General features: G+C 46.3%; 1 protein-coding gene across 7 annotated transcripts in view; it reads left to right on the top strand.

Moving 5' to 3' along the window:
* The first annotated feature begins 896 nt into the window (after positions 1 to 896).
* The window catches only part of znf462 (zinc finger protein 462), a 104,642-nt gene continuing 83,072 nt past the window's right edge, over positions 897 to 22,466 (top strand). For 3 of the 7 annotated variants that reach the window (XM_038804037.1, XM_038804036.1, XM_038804034.1), the window contains exon 1: positions 897 to 1,367. The gene's annotated coding sequence lies outside the window, so the exon portion shown is untranslated. The other 4 variants (XM_038804039.1, XM_038804038.1, XM_038804033.1 and 1 more) reach the window with 3 other exon arrangements.

The raw sequence follows: 22,466 nt of genomic DNA, 5'->3' as shown, positions 1-22,466 counted from the left end.
CTGAACAACTCTGCAGAAGCAGCAGATTAGATCCCAGTTAAAGTCTAGCTCTGCTGCTGCTGTACAGACACACTAACACACACACAGGCTCTCCACTTGTTTACAGCCTGGGATTAATGCTCTCAAACTCCTTCTCCCACACAGCAGCCACCCAGACAAGGCGGTGAGTGTGGGGTGGGGTGGGGGGGGGGGGGGGGAAACTGCAGCTCAAGGATCCAGGGGGCATATTTAGCCACAGAGCTGGGAACTGGACCTTCTTAATGTCTCTCTTTGGGCAGTGTGTGGCTCACGTCACAAGCTAGTTCACTTCGCCAAGAGGGAAGGGACATTGAGACAATATCTTAGGAAAAAAAAGTTTCATCACAGAGGGGGGGGGGGGGGGGGGGGGGACAAGTGTCACACTCTGGACCTACTGAGAACTTCCCCAGACCTTATCAATGTAATAAAAAAAATCCATCTTGGGGGCAAGACTGAACAATCCCAGGTCTTCACTGGCTGCCAAGGCAAGAACTTTTAAATAGTTTTTCCTCCCAATAAGCCTTGTGTCCTCCCCCCAAATAAAAAACCTCCACTCCCTCCTTCATGGGTTCAAGTGCCTGTCCCTGGCACCTGTTAGATTGGCACATTGCCTGGGGGGTGGAGGAAAAGCTTCTTCTCTCCCCCCCCCCCCCTCCCTCCCAGTGGCTGCTTTCTGCTCAACTCTTTCCAACCTCCCCCACACCAACGCTTTGTCATCAACTTTTTTTTTTCAATCCTCTCTCTCTCTCTGCCTTCTCCCTCTTCTCTCTCTCTCTCTCCCTTTCCTGCCAAGTGCCCGTCACAGATCAGGTCATCTGCAGTTTTAACAGCAAAGAGGAGGAGAGAGGGAGGGAAGGGGGGGAAAAAAAATAAAAGGAGCTGGAGTGGGGGAGGGAGGAAGGAGAGAGAGATGGCGACCCTCTGAGATCCTTGCAGACAAGCCCATGAAGGAGGAACTTTCAAGAGCAGGGCAGCCAGAGAGAGAGAGAGAGGAGGTGGTGGTGGTGGTGGGGGAAGGCAGATCCTGTCCTCCTCAGCTTGGAAGTGCCGGCAGGGAGATTACTCCTCTCCAAGTTGCCAATGCTGATTAGTGAGAGGCGAGCCTCTCTCTGTGTGTGTGTTGTATTGATGTGTGCCTCTGCTTTCTCCAGTGGTGGGGGTGGTTAGTGCTAGCACACACAGGGAAGGCAGCTCTGGAGGACTAGGAGCGCAGGCAGAGTCCCATCTTTCCCCCCCTCCCCTCCCGCGCTCTCTCTCAACATTTCTCAACATTTCCTCTTCCCCTTGCATGGATCTTGCGCTTTCCGGGAAGAAGGAAGGTCCCTCAACACACTGTGGCTGGGCAAGAGGTGAGTGGTCTCTTTGTTCTTTTGTTTTTTTGAATGTTTCTCGTGGCTCCCCTTTTGAGTTGAGAAGGGAAAGTGCTTCTCTCGCTCTCTCTCTCTCTGTGTCTCAGCTAACGCAGAAGCCATTGCATCCGGAGCTTTTCCTTTATTTGGTTGGTGTATTTTTGTTTCAGGAGCTGCCTGTGACCATGCCTAGCTTTCTCTCCATGAAAGCTCCTTTAGTTGTGGTGCAGCTGGTCCCAGGTCTGGAGACAAAGGCAGCGACAACAGCAGCCAGAGCTGAACACCATTACACTTCCTCATAAGCCACCTCCCCCCACTGCTCTTGGTGTCTCTGCTCTCCTAAATGTGCCTCAGACCTGCCTGGCTTCCTCCCCCCCTCCCTTTGAAGGTCTATCTCACTCTAGTTTGAAAAGCAAGGTTCTTTTTTTATGTAGTTGAGTGTGTTGTGGACAATTCCCTCCCTCCCCATGAGGGTCCATAGGAATGACTCCTCCTCTAGCCTGATGTGAAGCCATTTTTTTTAGAACAGGCTCTGGGGAGTGAGTTGTGTGAAGGAAGAACGACTTCTTAGTCTGTAGATGTTGCTGCCACTGGAAGCGCCAGAGATCCCTCTTGCATTCAGGTAGGCCCACATCATTGTCCTTCAGAGAGAGAGAGAGCAGAAAATGGTGGGGAAAGAAACTGTTTTCAGCCTTGCATTCTGGGGGAGATTAAGATGCTTTTGGTAAGCCAGAGATCTTTTTTTAAAAATCCCTTTCCAATTTGATTCAGTTATGGTATCCAAGTTCTGGTGAACTGTTTGCATGGCCATGCTAAACCTTTTAAAAGCATTTTTGTGTTGGATGGTTTAGGAAAAGTGAAATTCATTCTTCCCCGAATGCAGGTCCTGGCAGACATCAGGAACGATGGACTGAGAGAGGCGTTGCAAAATGTGATGGTCTTTCCATGTATGTTCTGAAATCTCAAGGACAGAGAATTGAAAGATCTCCAGAATGAGACGTGCTGCATTTCTCAGAACCTTGTTTATTGAGCTTTAATTATTTTTGAATGTTGTCTCTGTTGCTGTTCTCCAATTAAGACAATTAACTGAGCTACAATTAAGCTGAGCTCTGCAGATATTTGAGAGCTTTGCTTCCATGGTTTCGTTGAATTTAAAGGTTTTTTGGGGGGAGTGTTCAGCATTGATGAGATTTTTTAAAAAATTACATATTGGTGCCTGTCTAGCAATAAGTGAGTATCATAAATTAAAATGAGATGGTTCATGACTCTTAGATGACCATTAAATATGCAATCTTGGACATTGAATCAATGAAAAAGTATTTCAAAATGTGCTGAAGAGAAAATGGAGATTATTTATCACAGATATCAAGGAACAATGATGCTTAAACAAAAAAATTGCCCATGTTTTGACAGCCATGTTGTGGTGGCCTTTCAGCATCACAGAGGAGAAGTTGCTTATGAACTGGAGGTTTGCTTGTAAATAGCTTTAGTGTTGTCCCTGGTTTGGAGGAGCGAATGTTAATAGAATGGGGAATTAGGAGAAGTTGTCCTGCTCCCCTCGTGCTCAGTTCCTCCTTGCTGTGCAGTCATGGTTCCACAGATCTTGAAACTGCACGGATCGCATCAAAATAGTTGTCAATTTCTGGCACCCCCAACTCATCATCTGCTTGTTGAAGGAGCTCCAGTGGGCAATTTCTCAGGGCAAGTTGGACTTGATTGTCCATAGTACCTTCCTGTGTGTTTTTTTTAAATAAAGGAAATGCCAGATATGAATCCATGTTGGGTTTTTTTCAATGGATGCTCCTTAAAAGTAGCCATTTTGTAGCGACAACTCCAGTTTCAATGTGGTGACCAAGACTATTGAATGTTGCATTAGATTTTCAGTTGAACGTTTGACATCAGGAAGGCCTGATTTATTCGAAGAGATGCTTTGCAGGACTTAATTATTTTACGGATTTGTTGGAATGCTTGGTGAACAGTTTTTCCTTGGCGTATTTGGCCCAGATCAATATTTTTTTGGGGGGAGTTTCCCAATTTTTGATACTGGAATGGAAACAGAAGGTCAGGTGAGACATTAAATAAAACTGGTTTTGGCTTTTTCAATGATTGGATTGTCCATTTAAACAAGGTAGAGAATACACACAGTGAATAAGGTAATTCTCTCGCCCAATCACAAAAATTGTTCTGCTTTTAGGGTGAAATTAAGTCATAAAAAGCCAACCCTGGTTTTTATATAATGTCGCAACCAGCCTACATTCTGGAATGTTGAAGATCCCTGGACAAATATTGACTTTGCTGTTCATAGTTTTATAAATATGTCTTGGTGGAAGCTCAATCTTTGTTAGACCCAGAAAAGTATAGGACATTCAACCTAGTAAATGTGCCTGATTTCTGTGGGGGAGGATTTTGGAATACATGTTCTGAAAATATAAGGATTTGTTCTGGGAAAGATGGATAGGCTTCTGGGATATGTTCTAGAAGCCATGGAGATCTGGACTTCAGAAGTTGCTACTTTTCAAAACTTAATAAAGACGATAATTTGAGGGTTATATTAGAGTGGTAGGGGTGCATGGAAATTTCTAGAATCTTTGCAGATGTGCTTGTTGTTCTGTGTCCGATATCCTTGTGATTTTAAAAAATATGCAAGCAATATTGGTAACAATAAAATACAGACTGATTATTTCTGATGTACTTTCGCAACATCTGTGGAATTTTCCCCCTTGGCACAGGATCTGGAAGCACCTTGAGGCAGGAAATATAACTTAGTTAGGTGACAGGATGGACTTTATTCTGAGAGATTTGGACATCGCTCATCCATTTTAGCAAGAAGCTAGCTTGTAAAATGGCAGACAATCTTAAAATTATGGGATATATGAGAGGAGTTCAACTTTGCAACTTTCAGACCCCTTTTTATTCTGCAACTCTTATGTTTCTCTTCTTGTGAACAAAGGCAGTTGCTAGACCTTTCTGAAATGTGGCTTTGCTGGCTCGATTCTGAAGTGCAGTAGTCAGCCATTTCCTCTTGAGCTTTTAGGATTTTCCACGTTTGCCCATTGCATTGCTTCCAGTTTGTAAACATGTATATGTGGACTGCAAGTGTTGAAAACCTTGAGGAGCTTTACTCTTAACTCTCAAATAAGATAGCTGTCAGAAAAATGCTGAATAAACAACATGTAGCTGACCACGTTATTAGTGATGACAACTTGTTTTATTGGTAAAACTAAATTATTTTAATGCAAATGGAAACTGCACCACCCATAGTGTTTCTGCACTTCTAGATCGTTCCATTTTCTATTCATAATACTCGCTCTGCACCTACTTGGGGCATCCAGAACATGCGTAAAAATGTATATTTTCAAGTCAGAACCATGTTGAAGTGAAGACAAGCCTTTCATTCTATACAATAGGCCACCTTTCTGCAGCTCATCGCAGCAGACATGGGTATCGGTCTCCAAAGGGCTGAGACTTGATTGGGAATTCTAATAGTGCAGTTGTTGATGGCAAGAAAAGTGTAAAGGTTGTTTTTCTGAGTACGAGGTTTAGCAGAATCAGGAAGGTTCAGCACTGAAGATCTGGTGAGACAGAGAAGCAATATGTAGGTCTCCGTGGGGACTTGAGTCATATGATTGATGTTGTCCTGTCCACGACTTAGATTGTTTAACAATGAGTGGCTCTCAGTTCCGTGAATTAATGTTTTGGGTGCTTTCCAACGAGCTTAGCACAAGATGGTGGTTTAGACACTCCAAGAATGTAGCCTGTTGAGATCTGTAATGGCTGCAACCTAATTGTGCTTCCTGAATTTCAATGCGTGTATAGACAGTGGTCTTACCCTGCTCTGCTGGAACTGTTTCACTGTAAAGTCTCTCGTGTAAAGACTAATGAGATGCCTCAGAATGATGGATTAATAAATTGATGTAAAGAAAGGTGGTGTGTGTCTTTGTGTCATGGGTAGGCTATTGGAAAACACGAGAAGACTTTTCTACTGAAATGGAAATGGGATCTTTGTAGACTAGAGATTTAATATTTTTCAGGATAGGAGGTCATCAGATTTTAAACTCTAGTTGGGAGATGAAGACTCACTCGACATCATAGATGTGAATGAGCGATGAATCGGCCAGTGTGGTCAAAAACTTTGACTGATGAAGGTTGTTGTGGGAGTCACACATTGTGATGTATATATTGTTTAATTTGTCAGTTTTATCAAGAATACTTGTCGGCCACAATACAGACAGATCCTTCAGTGCCTTAACTTGAATATATAAAAAAACAAACAATGTCGGTTGTGATTTGGAACCTTTTTTCTGTGGCTGCACTTTTTGAGAGGAGTTTGACTTGGTATTGTAGGACATCCAGAGAATTTCATATTTTTTTTGCAAACGTCACCTCCACAAAAGATTGTGCTGGGAAAGGGTTAAAAAATGGGAAAGAGTCATGATTAGGGAATTCCATTATTGTGTCAGGCCGCTTTTCCCTATTATATGCCTTTGCTAATCTGAGGGGGAACCATTCTTTAGATTAAAAACTAAGGACATGGTTAGAGAGACTAGAAGAAGACTAAATAACGGTGTAGCTCATGTTTATGAAACGCTTGGGCTGGACAGAATCCCAGGTAAACATGACATGATTTGCTTTACAAAAAAATTACCTCCATGTTGTCTAAGGATGTTCCAATAAATGGAAACTTGTATCCTTTTTCGAACAAAATATCAGAGTTCTTCAGCAACTGCATCCAGGGATCTGAGAGAGCATAGTCATCCATCTCCCGTACCACAGACTGCGACGCACCTTGAATTTGAGCCTCTGAGTGAGCTGGTGCAAATGTGGAGTTAATATACCTGCTCGGCTGCAGAGGGACTGTGCAGACTGTAACTTGGATGTATATAGGCACTGTTGTGCAAACTCCTGAAGTGCAGGAGCAAAGAGAACGAGAAGCCACCAAATCCTGTCAAACTGGATTCCACGTATTTGGACAACTGCCAATAGGAATCTTGTTTTATTTCAGAGAAGCTGAAAATGGCGATTTGAGGTGTGACCTAGAAAACTGCACCCTCCATGGAAGGGTTGAGTCTGTTAAGTATGAAACTGGTTGAATTTTAGATCTCCACCCGTCTTTATTTTTTGTAAAGCAGAAGGTAATAGATGAAGTAATCTGCCCTGACTCTCTCCTCATCTGCAAGTCCACACAATGAGCATTGCATGAGCTGTCCCTTTAAAGGAAATAATGGGATTGGTGATTGATGTCACTTGCTGAGAGAGCAACCAGTGAATGTTGACGCTGTAAGGAGATAGTGTCTGGGTAATCCACACTGTCCTACTTTTTTTACCCAAGGTTGCAAGGGGCGGTGGGGGGGTGGGAGAACTGCTTTGCAGTTTGACTTTCCAAGGTGGGTAGTAGGCAGGCAGGCTGAGATTTTGATAAAAGAACTCATGGGATCTAACATGTGCATTGTGGTCGTGTTCAATGCCTCTTTTTTTTAAAGAAAAGATCTGCATCTGGAGAGTTGCAAAATGGGGCCTCTGATCTGCAAAGCTAGCAAGCCTCTGCTGCCAGAGCTGTGACGCAGGAGATAAAACTGTTGGGCAGTAGCAGCTGGGGGGTGGGCCTACAGAGAAGGATGTACTGTCTACATGAAGAGGTTGGCTTGGCAGAAAGCAGGCAGCCATTTCATCTCTGTAGATTATAATGCTGGTTGCTAGGGGAGCTTGCAACCAGCACCAAAGGAGGGGAAGGAGGAGGGGGGGGGGAAAGAAAAAAAATGTAGAGTTAGATTCAGAACTTCAAGAATCATTTTAAACACTTGGCAGAAAAACCCTCCCAAGTTTGATTTTTCCCTCAAAAAAACAAAATCACCTCATGAAAGGACCATTTCATTTGGTCTTTTTTTTTCTCTCTCTCTTTTCCACCCCCCGCCCCAGCTTGAACCGTTTCCTTTGTGTGTGCATTGACTTGAGATTTATAAAACTACTGCACAATTTTAATAAGAAAATGGTAGTCACAGTAATGTTCTTTTTTTTCCTCGAGACCTGCTGAACTGTTGGTTCGTGGTTGTCCAGTTAACACTTGGTGCATTACCCCCCCCACCCCACGCCCCACCGCCCCCCCAACTTTGATCCAGTCAGTCAGTAAAGATTCTGATGGAACTCTTCCACAGCGACGAGGCTAATATGTGCAGCATTCCTCGGTTCAATTAGAAATGGAAGGCTCCGAGACGATGGTCAGTTCACAGCTTGCCCGAGATGTGGGTTTAGCCTAATTTGAGGGAAGTGTCTTCCTGAAATGGCAGTAGGCCGCGAGACGGTGTTAGAAAACAATTGGAGAAGAAGAGCAATTAATGTTCTTATCTTCAGATCCCCATATTTTATCAAGTGAATGCGCTGGTGGATTTGTTCAAAGTTCAGGTGCTGGATCGGTAATTTGCATGCAGCACAGTGTGTATGTGTTCAGCTTCGCAGATCTGTTTGAAATGCGTAGTGCATGCGGACCAGGCAGGCATCGAGCCGGACCGCTTACTTGCAGATGGGGGCAGAATGTTTTGTCTGCCATCTGGTATGGGTGCTATCAAACCAACATTAAATCCAGCCGATGGAAGCGGCAGTCTTTACTTACACCCTACTGCATTTACGTCCATTGTCAGGATTGGGTGCTATAAAAGCGGAGGGTGGGGTGGGGTGGTGGCTGTCTAATTTAGGGCGCATTGGTGATCTTTGCTTTTTGTGTTATTTAACTGTCGGATCTTCATGAAGGTGTCAGATTATAGTGGCCCAGAGGCACCAGATCTAACACAGCCATTTACGTAATTAGCATTTACTGGTGGCAAACTAAATACTTGTCTGCGGGTGTTAAGTGTGCCGCCAAGGTGGATGCACTACATTTGAGAATAGGGCGAGGGCCTTTGTGCTAAAATTGGGCCTGCCTTATCAAGGCCAGTTGTGACCCCAGCAGCCCCTCAACTTGTTGCGACTCTGACCATTTCCGGTTTCATCAATGAGATTAACCCAAGAGTCTTGGACGTTGGTGTGTCCAGGCTGCCCTAAACCCTTGAACGTTTGGGAATTGTCTTTTCCAAATGGCAGTGGATCGCTTGGGAAAATCCTGCAATTACTGCAAGGGTGGGCTAGTTTACCGAGAAGTAGGAATACACGAGTAGATCTATATCGAAATGTAATCTTTGATGCAAGCAATGGAGTTACAATACAGTGGCCGCGTTATCCCTAGAATCTCTACATTGCAGAAGGGAGACCATTTGGCCCATCGAGTCTGCACCAACCTTCTGAAAGGGCACCCCAACCAGGCCCACAGCCCCGCCCTATCACCGTAACCCCACCCAACCTGCACATCTTTGGACTGTGGGAACACTCGGAGGAAACCCGCGCATTCACTGGGAGAACGTGAAAACTCCGCACAGACAGTCACCCAAAGCCGGAATTGAACCAGGGTCCCTGGCGCAGTGAGGCAGCTTAAAGTATGCTTGTAAGATTCTGTACCTAAAAGGGCAGGACAGGTTTCTCTGACAAGTGCTAGATTCAAGAGTTGAAAATTCCCCTTGTCTGGGAATCTTAGAATCTCAGTTCTTGCCCGGAGACCTTTTGTTTTATGGTATGTCTGACTGGGAAAGCGATCATTATTCATTATCTCCTCCTGGCCATTTTCAGATTGGTTACAACACTGAAGAAAATCTTCCAGTGTCAGACAGCTCCGAAGCAAGTCATTTTGCCTTTGTTGACGTGCTGGCTCTGGAAGCAAGCTGTCCAATTGGTGCCACTCCCCATGCCTGTTCCCCCTTGAGAAGCAATTTTCTCACATTATCATCTGCCAGGGTTTCCAAAGAAAAGGGGCACCGTTAAAATCCAGAAAGATGTTTATAGAAAGGTTCTCGTTTGGCGATGAGCATGGTAGAGGGTTTGGTACATGATTGGTGGTCACTGTAAAGATCTTAATGCCTGGTCAGAATGATGTGTCCATCAGCCGTGTCTTTGCTGTAATGTGAGTCTTGGGAATAGATTCCATCTCGGAGGGTAGACAAAGGGAGACTATTGTGAATTGCTGATGCATATTAAATCACGTGGGGAAATGGTTCACTTTCTTGAAGTGTTGGGGCGCATGGTTTAAAATGGTGGCCATGTAGTAAAAAGGGAAGTCAAATGGAGGTTCTGCAGCCATTGCAGAGTGAGTTACCAGGGGAGGCCAGTTGCATTTGTTTGTGGAGGTGGGATTTAATAGCGATTTAATGAGGTGACGAGCACGTGAGGAATAAAGAGCGAAGTTGGGTAGAGGGCTTGATGGGTTGAATTGATTTCTGCTTCAGAATACCCTCATCAACATAGTTTAAAGCTGGTTGAAGATGAAAGAGGCCCTTTTTCTCCATTTAATCTCTCTTTGTGACATGAAGATAGGGGAGGAGTCAGGGTGAATGTGCTATCCTTTCAAATGGGACTGTTGCAAGACGATTTAAAGCCTTCTGATCTATCCGCTTTTGTAATGTGCAAGTCTGCCATCATTTCTGAATCGTATTGTGTCAGGACCTGCCTCATAAAGATGACTTCCTAGCTTCAAGGTAATATTGAGTTTGATAAATGGACACTTGCCTTGTGAAGTAGGTGGCTTCGTGGTAAGTTTCAGATAAGTTCAGTTAACACAAGGTATTTGAATGGTTTAAAAGGACCGTTTGTTCTTTCGTTTGTTCTTTCGAATGGATCAAACATTTTATTTTGGTAAAAGAAATCTTTGCATTTTACTGCCAATATCTACAGAAGCTTAAATTAATTTTTAGAAGGTTAAGGAGAGATTTAATCAAGATATTCGAAATGGTTTGATAGACGAGGCAAAACAGTTTTGAGTGACAGGATGGTCAGTTACCAGAGGACACAGGGTGAAGATCATCAACAAGAGGACCAGAGGTGGAGATTATTTTTTTTAAATTCCCAGGTACCAGGTTATTTTGATCGGTCTTTGAAAGGGCGGTGGAAGCAGAGTCAATTATAACTTTCAAAAGGGAATTGGATAAATATTGAGAAAGGGGAAAGAACAATGGTAGGGCAGTGGGGAGGAACAGTGGAGAGTGTGACTAATTATGTGGTGCTCTCAAAGACCACAGGAGTGATGGGCCAAATGGCCTGCTTCTGTGCTTTATGATTGTCTGGATTTGGGGAATGCATGGGACAGGGATTTCCAAATCATGGATCCAGGATCATTGGCCCCATCATTGGGGATCACACGGTCCGAGGCAGCAATGGTGACTCCCAAATAGATTGCCAATGGGACGGCTTTTTACTGTCCTGGTTCGTCAAGTGGTGTTTACCATTCATCGCTCAAAGGCTCCACCGGAGCCTGCAAACAACCTCCCCCGCGCCCCAAACCATTCACAAACACTTCAACTCGATATCTTTCCCCCTGCCCACATTCCCCCTGCCGCCATGGATTGTGCCCAGATCTTAAACCCACCTCCTTCAAACTCTGGTGCGAAAGTGGCATCCACTGAGACATCACATTAATGTTCCCAGAGATGGACTCAAATCTGTGTTCCACCTTCTCATAATGTCTCATCTTTCTCTTCTAACTTCATCTGCTTGGCTGTGAAATATAGATATAGATAAATATATAAGGATTCTCCTGCGCAAACTTGTGTGGCACTCTTTCCCTTTTACATCAGAAGGTTCTAGGTCCAAGTCCCAATACAGACTCGAGTTCAAATGAATGGCCGACCCTGCCAGCGTTGTACTAAGGGCGTGCTGCACTGCACTGTCAGAGGTGCTTTCAAATCGGGTGTTAAACAGTGGCACCGTCTACTCTCTCAGGTGGACCTAATAGATCCCATGGCACTATTTCCAAAAGAGTAGAAAGTTCTTGATCTCCTGGTCAGTATTTAGTGAACCCATATTGTGTGTAAATTGGCCATGGTTCCTATATTACAGCAGTGATGACACATCAGAAAGTGCCTTACTGGCTGTAATCACCTTTTGAGATGTGTGGGGGACGTGGAAGGTGCTACGGAAATGTAAATCTGTATGTATATTTGCAGTAAGAATGCCTGGAGGTTGTCACTGTAGAAATGAAGTAATCTCTTTGCTTCGTTGCAGTTGAATGTCCGCTTTGGCTCTGTGACTTGGCCCATCCTGAAGTGATGCTTTGCATTCATGCAAATGCTAATCTGATGGATGCAGGTCGGGTATCTCTCCTCCGTGACGGGAAATTGGTACATTGCTTTAAGTCGCCTCCACCAAGATGGCTCTTGCTTTTGTGGTTGTGCGGAGACCATTTGTATTGCGATGTCTGCACCAGTGCACCCTGAACTCTGTACTATTTGAGGGAGGCACAGTGTGCGGCAGGAATGAGCGCACTCTGGTGAGGAAGTGCATCGCAATACAGTGTCTTTGTTTCCAGCAGTGCTCCCAAGTAATGGTAGTTATTTGCATTCCACATAGAGTGGTGTCTCACTGCCACTCATCTGTATGCTGATGCTGTCGCATAGCATCTCGAGCCTGTGAGCACAGACAATGCACCATCACATTGTGCCATTTGAAGCTCTTTAAACCCTCGATGCATGTGAAGGTCCATTGTTGTGTTGTACCAGCTGACTCTGCACCTCGCAAACAGCACTGATGCTTTGTGCCATCAGTTTCTATGGGAAGGGATCTTTGCATGATGTCCCTCTGGCAATCGTCATGGCTTCCAGTGTATGAAGCGCACTGTCGCAAACTAATGGTCCGTTTCTCTGCATATGCCTGATATGTAATGTCATTGAAGTATTTAGCTTGTAGGTTTCGGGCATGTGCCAACACGATGGGCTGACTTTCGCTGTAAATTTACTGCACTGAATATTGAGACTTTTACAAAAGATTTTTTTAAATGTAAATTTAAGAGTACCCAATTAATTTTTTCCAATTAAGCGGCAATTTAGCGCGGCCAATCTACCTACCCTACACATTTTCGGGTGGTGGGGGCCAAACCCACGCAAACACGGGGAGAATGTGCAAACTCCGCACGGACAGTGACCCAGAGCCGGGATTGAACCTGGGACCTCGGCGCCGTGAGGCAGCAGGGCTAACCCACCGTGCTGCCCGAAAGATTACCGTTTAAAACTGAATTTAGAGTACCCAATTCTTTTTTTTTTCCCAATTAAGGGGCAATTTAGCGTGGCCAATTCACCCACCCTGCACATCTTTGGGTTGTGGGGGTGAAACCCACGCAAACACGGGGAGAATGTGCAAACTCCACACAGACAATGACCCGGGGCCGGGATCGAAGCCGGGTCATTAGCGCGTGAGACGGCAGCGCTAACCATTATGAAAGATTATCATTTGTATTTCGCCTATTCTATGGCAAACGAACCAGCGGGCGTAGGAGGAAAAGCTTTTCCATGCAGCAAGTGGTTGGGGTCTGGGTCGCGCTGCCTGAGAGCATGGCCGGGACATTCGAAAGGGAATCAGTTAGTTATCTGCAGGGTTACTGGGAGGGACACTGGGTGAGTTGCTCTTGTAGAGAGCTAGCACCGTCATGACTGACCGAATGGCCTCCTGTGCTTTCACCATTCTCGAGTCCAGCTGCATGGTTCAGTGTCCTCAAAACCTACAGTTCATCTTCTGATGTTAGTTTCCCTGCTGTTTGACCTTTCACATCTTTTGTTTTCCCTGGGGACTGCCATTAGCACTCTTTCCCCTTGGTTTCTGTGGCCATTAGCACCCAGTTTCCCTGGGTTTCTGTGGCTATGACTCATCTTTCATTCTCACCCCACAGTATAAATATTTCCCACTCTCTCTGTCCGTTAGCTTTGACAAAGAGTCAGCGGACTCGAAACGTTAGCTCTTTTCTCTCCCTACAGATGCTGCCAGACCTGCTGAGATTTTCCAGCATTTTCTCTTTCATCAAAACCTCCAGTTTGTAGGGCAGCACGGTGGCGCAGTGGGTTAGCCCTGCTGCCGAACGGCGCCGAGGTCCCAGGTTCGATCCCGGCTCTGGGTCACTTTCCGTGTGGAGTTTGCACATTCTCCCCGTGTTTGCCTGGGTTTCGCCCCCACAAGCCAAAGATACACAGGTTAGGTGGATTAGCCACGCTAAATTGCCCCTTAATTGGGGAAAAAAAAACCCCTCCAATCTGAAATGCAGGGATGAAGAAATCTGTGGGAATTGTGCGTTTAAAAGTCTGACAATCGAGCAATTGAAGACACGACATCGCCAAGCTGGAAGAGTATATAGATTTCGAACCGAACGGACAAAGTGTGAACAATAATTCCTGTGCAACAAATTGGCAGAAATGGGCTTTTCGAACAGCTGGGGTTTGAGAGGGAGGTGGTCCACTTGGCAAAGTGGGTGTTCAACAACTGGGAAAACTCACCATAATTTTATGCATGCCGCTCCGGTGCCAGTGTTGAGGTTTCCAGAAGCTAATTGAGTGTGAGGTGCACACCCGCCCTCACCAAGCACTTTGAGATTTGAGCATACGTTTTATAATCTGCGCTCGAGGAGAAATCTGTTGTTGCGTCCGGGGCAGAAAGAGGAAAAAAAAAATCATCTGGCTTTCCTGGTACATGGAATAAAGACTGTGGAAAATCGGGGGGGGGGGGCGAGTAATCAAAGCAAAATGATGCATGTTTGTGGAAGATTGGAGCCGGGTGGGTGATGGCTCAAGTCACCTTCTGCAATATTATATTCTGCGATTATATAAATAGTAATCGAGGGAAGGAGAAGAAAATTAGACTGGAGAGAATTGGTTTAGACCAAACCTGGTAGAACCGTATCTAGGTTTGTAGAAGCAGCCCCGATTGTTGAGATTGATTAAAAACCGACACCATTATCAGATTTCCCACAGTGAGAATTACATAATTTAGTGGTGGGCAGGGGGAGGGAGGTGTGAGCCCATTATGAAACCAGTCCTCGGTTTCACTTGGCATTGTGTCTTGCTGTGTGTAGAATTAAGTAAAAGATAAAAGCAGCTTTTCTCCATTGAAAGGACAGGTTAGCCTCTCTTGCCGAGGAGCTGTGGTGGGACACCGCGGTGGCTGCTGCTGATGTAACGTTGAGTTGTAATGTTGCGACACCCATTCAAACCTCTGCCCCTGGCCTAACTCCCATCGAGCCCCTTTGGCCCATCGTTCCCAGTGCTCACTGATCCATGTCGGCACTGTGCCGGCAATGCCTCGATTTAAAAAAAAAAAGAAATTCCCACCCTTGTTTTCAAATCCCTGCATGGTCCTCGCCCTATCTTCCAGCTTTACAACCGGGGATCTCTGAGCCCCTTTGATCCTGTCCACTTGGGAATCCCTGATTTAAAAATATATATATATATCCCTCCATCCTTTGAGGTCATTATAACCCCTGCAAAGAACTCGGAGGGGAGGGGGGGGGGGGGGGGGGTGGTGAAACCTGTGGGGTTTGTGGGATAAGAGTTCCCGTATTGAGCGGGTGGAGAGTCATCCATAGGGACTCTGTAGCGGGAAATTAAATAGTGTAACCCAGGCCGGACTGCTGTCCCCAATGGACCCGAGCTGGCACACGGCTCCCGTTCTGTTTTAGAATAAACCTTGGGTTTGCTTAGCTTGGCTTCCACTGGCGACGAGGAAGAAGAACGAGAAGCCTTTACAGTCAATAAATAGGCTCTCTGGTAAGGGGGGAAAAAAAACCAGACGGGGAAATGCTGTATGACACGAACATGGAAGACGGAGCCCAGTATGCTGAGCAGATGTGCTGTTTCCTTTGTGCCAACAACATAGGAGATGAGAATCAGAATATGATCCTTGCTGTTTAGCTTCACAAAGCGCTTAATCGACCCAGCGGTCCCCCGACTCCAAAACCTTTGACGAGCTGGTAGACCTCGTGAGACCCAACGCCGTCAATCCTCCTCCAATGATACCGTTCTAATACGGCAGGGTGGACTCCGGGGAACCCGTCATGGAATTACTTGGTGTGTTGGGGAAATTGGCAGAGTACAGTGAATTTGGCCAGCCTCTGACCGAGATGCTGCGCGACAGATTGGTATTTGGAATTAACTATGTCACAACTCAAAATAAATTGCTAGTGGAGCCCAATTTGACGCTGACTAAAAGCCACCTGACACAGCTGTATCCCTGGAGAATGTTGAAAAAGGGTCTCGGGAACTTCAAGGGTCACCAGACAGTGTCCTCCGGTTGGGGGGAGGTGCTTCGCCTAGCGGAGTCTGCGTTTCAGTTGAAGGCACCAACGTGCATCGCCATGATCAACCCAACATCCCGTAGGGAAGCCCTGGAGGTCTAAAAATGAGTGGCAACCCTGGGTATACTGGGAAACCACCCCAGTGGAAGGTAAGTGCCAGCCACTGGATTGTTACGAGTGCTGTAGAAGGGCACAACCTCGCTGAGGCTGCCGGAATGGGCAATATGGGTATTACCCATCGGGCAAGAAACCAAGGTCAACTTGGGCTCATAACTCGTCGAACTACATTGTCGCAACCAAGGTTACCTGATTAAGGATAAGGTTACTTGCGAATGATCATTCCTTACAGATGGAGGTAGATACAGGAGAGGCTGTCCCAGTCATTGGTGAACATGCATTCAATCGCTTCCAAACGGATATTCCACGCGTATACCTACAGGATAACAGAACCAGCCATGTATACGAGGACCACCACGGCCCTGGTAACCGTCAGACAACAGTCGGCTTGACTTTCGCTCAGCCGTGCAAGGATCAGGAAGGAGCAAGTCACGTGGGCAGGGATTGGCTCCAGAAGATCCGACTGAATACACTGGAAATTTTTAAACTGGGGATTGGAGGACGCTATGAGATTATCAGTAAATACCCAAAAATCTTACAGGAGGGCCTCGGTAAAATAAAAGTAGCCAGGATCAGAATCTATGTAGATCCCGGTCCCTGTTGAAATACTTGGAGCACGACCAGTTCCATACTGTTGCTTGAGAAGGTGGAAACTGAGCTTGAACAATTGGGAAAATCTTGGGATGATACGACCGATGCAGTCCGCGGGGGCTGCACCCGTTGTTCCTGTCCTCAAACCCGATGGTTCAGTCCGCCTTTGCGGCGATTATAAAGTCAATCAGTAGGGTCTCAAAATCTGTGCCAGGACCCCGTGCCACGCAGAGAGGGTATGTTATCTAAATGAACTGGTGAGCAGACCTTCACAAAACTGGGCATGAGCCATTAATACCTCCAGCTCAAACTGGATGAACTATCCTGTAAATAGGTCGCAATTAACGCACACAAGGGCCTGTACAGGTGTAGCCACCAGTTCTTTGGAGTCTCATCAGCATTTACCATGTTGCATTGTGTCATGGAGAATATCCTCCCAGGGACTTTCCAAGGGGGCAGTGTACCTTGATGACTTAGTGATTACAGGGGCTGCAGAAAGGAACCTCTAGCAAACTTGGAGGAGATCTTGAGACGGTTTTCAAACGCAGGTGAACACCTGAAGAGAAAAATGCATATTCCAAGTGAGCGAGGTGACTTATCTAGGGTGCCAGGGGGCAGCACGGTGGCCTAGGGGTTAGCACAACCGCCTCACGGCGCCGAGGTCCCAGGTTCGATCCCGGCTCTGGGTCACTGTCCGTGTGGAGTTTGCACGTTCTCCCCGTGTCTGCGTGGGTTTCGCCCCCACAACCCAAAAATGTGCAGAGTAGGTGGATTGGACACGCTAAATTGCCCCTTAATTGGAAAAAATAATTGGGTAATCTAAATTTAAAAAAAAAAGATTTAAAAAAAATCAAAAAATCTAGGGTGCCAGGTGGACAAGAAAGGGCTACGACCCGTGGAAGACTAACAAGGTCAAGACCATTAAGGAGGCTCCTACCTTATGAAATATGACTAGGATTGATTAATTATCAGAAATTCATCCCAAACTTGTCACCGCTACACCTGCTTTTAAAAAAAAAACATCAGAAATTGTTTGGCAATTGTCTTGGGTGTTTGAAAAATAAAATTCCACTAGTATATCTTCAGCCAACATTTTATAATGGTGACAGACCACAAGCCTTTCAGCCTTCACCAAGAGGATTAGGAAATTTCTCCTGTCGCCTTGTCCTGGATCGAACGTTAGGCCTTGTTACTGGCAGCCTACAAAAACTCCCCCGAGTATCCCCCCCCCCCCCCCCGGGGCTCGAATAGCCAATCCGCTCGCCTTGATGTGCTTTCTGCTGTCCACAGGTTTGGCATCTTTGCTGGCGGTAGAGGTCATCATGACCGTCGGATTGTCTGGGAACCCTACTGGTATCTACATTACAGGTTAAGGCTTGGACATAGAAGGACCCTTCAAATTGAGACACATGATCCTTAATGGCGGGATCCGAGGACACCCCTCTGATGACAGGAAGCAGTCCCTCACAAAAAGAGTGTCGCGGATGACATCCCGCGGGGATCCCAGGTAGCCACCCCCTCCTCCACCCAGGTTGGTGCCCAATCCTATTGGAACTGAATAGCGGTCATCCTGAGCTTTCCAAGATGGAGATGCTCGTGAGGAGCTACGGCTGGTGGCCCGGGCTTGACTCTCTGGTATCGAGGACTCGGTAAAGCAATTCTTCTTGTGCTAAGAGAACCAGAAGCTGCCTGTTTCAGCTTTCCTACACCCGTGGGAGTGGCCAGGAAGACCTTGGGTACACATCAACTTTGCTGGTCCATTTTTAGGTTCCATGTTCCTCACCATGATAGATGCCCATTCTAATTGGATGGAAGTACACTTCATGACCCCTGGAGCTTCTCGTCCACGATAGAGAAACTCCGGCAAAGCTTTTGTATTCACAGAATCCCGGCGGTCCTCGTCTCCGACAGCCTTTGCGTTCCTGAAGTCACACGGTATCAAACACATTCGATCATCTAATGGCCTGGCAGAGTGGGCAGTACAGACTTTCAAATATGGAACGAAGAAACAGCTGACCGAATCCACGGAGACCAGACTCGATGGGCAGAATGGCTTCCTGCACTGTCGGAATTCTATGATTCAACGAAGATTGGCATGATTCTTGTTCGCTTATGGAAATGCACCCCTCCTTTCCTCCTCTGACTAAGTTTTTGGTCACTTGTCCCTAATATCACCTCGTGCAGCTTGGTGTCCAATTTTGATCGTCTTGGCTCCTGGGAAACACCTTGACGTTTTATACTGGAGGTGCAATATAAATTCAAGTTGTTTCTGAAACATAAGAAGAATGCGATTGTTTGATCGGACAACCTGGAAAACGCAGTCGGAGAAATTCTTATTCGAAAACCGAGATTCCACCTGCAGAATGATTTTAGGAATGGGGAGAAAGGAAGGATTTTTCCTAAATGAACCTCTTGCAATGATCTAGCCAGCTGTAAATGGTTCTGGATTGGTCTACCGCAGACTGGCATCGTGTGTGTCTTGTTCCTGCCATTTGACTCCCTATTCCTTGGTGGGTTCCTGTGGTTATTTTGCACGTTCCGCACCTGTTTCAACAACACTCTGATGTCTAGCTAACAGATTCAGGAGTTTTATACTGCAGCCTGCGACTAGGCTGTTTGCTTGGATTTGCATCTTAGCTGGAAGAGGCTCGCTGAAACTTCAGCCTTTCTTCCAGTTCTTAAAGTGATTCGGAAAAGAGAAATGTGGGGCACGTTACTGAGAGTCCTCTCTGAAGATGCTGGGGGCGATTATCACAAATGGAGCCCAAGTGTTTGCGCCGTCGTGAACCAGGTCCGGATACGATCTATTCTGTCCCCCCACAGGGGGCCAGCATGGCGCTGGAGTGGTTCCCGCCGCTCCAGCCTCCTTTCCCAGCGCCAAATGGGCGCCGTGCCAACCTGCGCATGCGCGGGGGACTTCTTTCGCGCACCGGCGGCTCCCCCCCTCCCCACAGGTTGCCCCCCGACCGTTCGCGCAGAGTTCCCGCCAGCAGCGACCAGGGGTAAAAGGCGCCGGCGGTACTCTGGCGTATCCATGCGGCGAATCGGCGGCCACGCCGATGCCGCGCCAAATGCGCCAACGCAAATGGCACCGATTCCCCACACCTCGGGGCTTCGTGGCGATTCTCCGGCCTGGCGTGGGGCTCGGAGAATCTTCCCCCGTTGTGTCTGAGGTTCTGTGTAGACCTCACCAGAAGGACTCGACAAACAATAATCCCTCGGATGGTTTCCTCGAGTCTAGTACAGTCTCCATGGGGAACACCATTTTTTTAAACTATAAATTTAGAGTACCCAATTCATTTTTCCAATTAAGGGACAATTTAGCGCGGCCAATCCACCTACCCTGCACATCTTTGGGTTGTGGGGGAGAAACCCACGCAGACACGGGGAGAATGTGCAAACTCCACACGGACAGTGACCCAGAGCCGGGATCGAACCTGGGACCTCAGCGCCATGAGGCTGCAGGGCTAACCCACTGCGCCATCATGCTGCCCTTGGGGAACACCATTAACCTCCCGTTCTTTCTTCGGTGGGTTGAGGCTCCTGTCATATGCCTAATGAATAACGCATAAGGCAGAGCCTCTTCACTTTGAAGCTGTCCAGTCCAACATGACCCTGAGATCTCCCAGTGAGTTATATTGTACCAATTCAGTCATGAATCATGCTACAGACTATCCAACAATGACTGGACTCCAGGAATGATGCATTGTCCACTCCCCCACCGACAGCAATACATGCGTACCATCTACAAGATGCAATGCACCAATTCCCGAAGGCTCCTTCGAACAGAACCTTCTAAACCCACAATCTCTACCACCTAGAAAGCCAAAGGCAGCAGACACATGGGAACCCCACCACCTGCCAGCTCCCCTCCCAAGTCACTCACCGTCCTGCCTTGGAAATATATTGGCCGTTTCTTCACTGTCGCTGTGTCGAAATCCTGGAACTCCCGCCCTAACAGCACAGTGGGTGAACCTACACCACGTGGACTGCAGCAGTTCAAGGAGGCAGTTCACCACCACCTTCTCAAGGGCAATTGGGGATGGACAAGAAATGCTGCCAGCGAAGTCCACGTCCTGTGAATGAATGAATGAATGAATTTTAGAAAGTAACGCAATGTATTGAAGATATTTATTGCACTCTGTTTCGAATGCAGGTAAGCCTGACTCTAGATTTTTCTGAATATTTCACAAAGTGGAAACGTTAATGGTTTGAGAGTACAGCCAGAAAACCTGAAGGGACTAAATTGTACTTGGTTGATTCCCAACACAACATACTGGAGGAAAAAAAATGTATCCATGTCCCTCCCAGAGGAATCCTGTCGCATCAGGAACAGGGAGGAACAACCTACAGATGGAACTATTTTGGAAAAAGCATGGACGGTGTGTCGAATTGTCTAGTTTCTCTCCCGTCTCCAAGTATGTTAGTTTCCAAAAAGCATTGGGGACTGAAATGTAGATCCTTTCCCCTGTTCTCATGGTTTTGATGCGTGGATCAAACTTGCCGACAATTTGTCCCACCTGTGAGTTCTTATCACAAAATGGCTGCTATAAAAAACACTTCCATACTGGGCCTGTCTAAAGTACTTAATATTCAACTATGCAGAAAGGCAACTGTGCAGAAAGGCAAGTGATAAGCCGCAAACGTTTTGCTTGACAAATTGGTGACCTCTAATAATTAAACACTAAAATCCAATAATTTATAAAAGCAGCGTTTTTAAGGCAATCTCAAAGAAGACTCCTTCCAGGCTCTGGAATGAGGCGACTAGGGGCTTTTCACAGTAACTTCATTGAAGCCTACTTGTAAACAATAAGCGATTATTTTTATTATTGTATTTCAAATCACATGAAGAGGATTGTCTCTATTCACAGCATTCTGATGGCCTGTGTATTGTGCTTTGAAACAGGAAAAACACCTCTCCCCATTTTGGTTGGTGCTATTATTCATTCAAAGGTGACATGCATCTTTCTCTATGGCAGTGTCTTTGATTTATTGTTTTTAGCTGGTTTCACGTTACTGGGACCATCTACTTTGTTACTTCCACGTTGGACTACACCAGTGTTCACCTAGCTAGCTTCCCAGCGCGGTACAATGGTGAGCTGAAATCCAGCAGCCCATGTCCGAAGTGGTATCCCATTCACCCTGCCGGTCTACCTAACCTGCACATCTTTGGGTTGTCCTCGCAGACACGGGGAGAATGTGCAAACTCCACACGGACAGAGGGCCGGGATTCCAACCCGGGTCGTCAACGCCGCAGTCCCAGTGCTAACCACTGCGCCACATGCACCCCACAAAGCCACTTATTTGTGGGTAGCACAGCACCACCTGCTCGAGGCCAGTTTGAGATGGGCAGTAAATGTGACTCCCACATCCAAAAAATATGGTGTACATCCAGATATTGTGTAGGTCCCCTTTCCGTGGGGTTGCAGGGTAGGTGGTAGTAAATTGTCCCTGCATCTATCTGTGAAGCGAAAAAAAACTGAAGAATGGCTTTGCATGCGGTTTCCTCTGGAGAATGAGTTCCTGCTTTCAAAGTTGAGCCTGATCTGATAATCTTTTGTCAGACGAGTGGTGATTATGGTGGCATATATTTAACATCCGTGAGCTGTACTGGTCCGAATGCTATAATGCTGACTGTATAGGTACATGATACAACAACGTGCATTCTGATGGTGCCGTTCAATGGGCGAAACATCTCTGGGCACTTCAAATCTTGGTCAAAGCTAAGGGTTTGAGCAGTATCCTAAAGGAGGAGACAGGCTGAGAGGTTTACGGAAGGAATTCCAGAGCTTGGAAAGCGGAAGGCATTCCTGCCACTGCAGGAGAACGGTCAAAATGGGAGATGCGTAAGTGTGCAGAATTGAGAAGAATGCCAAAGTCTCGGGAGGGCTGGAGGGGTTTCCAGAGATGGGGAGGAATTCGATATTTAAATAAAAGCTCAGGAGTCTTGTAACTGAGCTGATATTTTAGATGATTAAAGTAGAGCTGCTGTGAGGAATCACTTTTTTTTTAATCCCCCCACCGGTGGGGAAATTGTTCTCGAGGTTTGCTTGTTCCTAAAGTGGCCTAGCTTCCTTTTAAATTAAAAAAAAAAATTCCCGAAAGGTATGTGGCTTGTGAACGTTGCATGGATTGGTATTTGCAGGATTCCATTTGATGTTTTTTTTTGTTGCTGTTGAACGTTCATGCGTTGAACCTTCTGTATGTGAACACGACAGTAGGTTTTCGAGCTGGCATTCTTGAGCACACTGCATGACTTTGGTGAA

Source organism: Scyliorhinus canicula, chromosome 8 (assembly GCF_902713615.1).
Source record: "Scyliorhinus canicula chromosome 8, sScyCan1.1, whole genome shotgun sequence".
Lineage (NCBI taxonomy): Eukaryota > Metazoa > Chordata > Chondrichthyes > Carcharhiniformes > Scyliorhinidae > Scyliorhinus > Scyliorhinus canicula.
The sequence above is the reverse complement of the archived record's forward strand: the minus strand, read 5'-3'. Positions and strand labels throughout refer to the sequence as shown.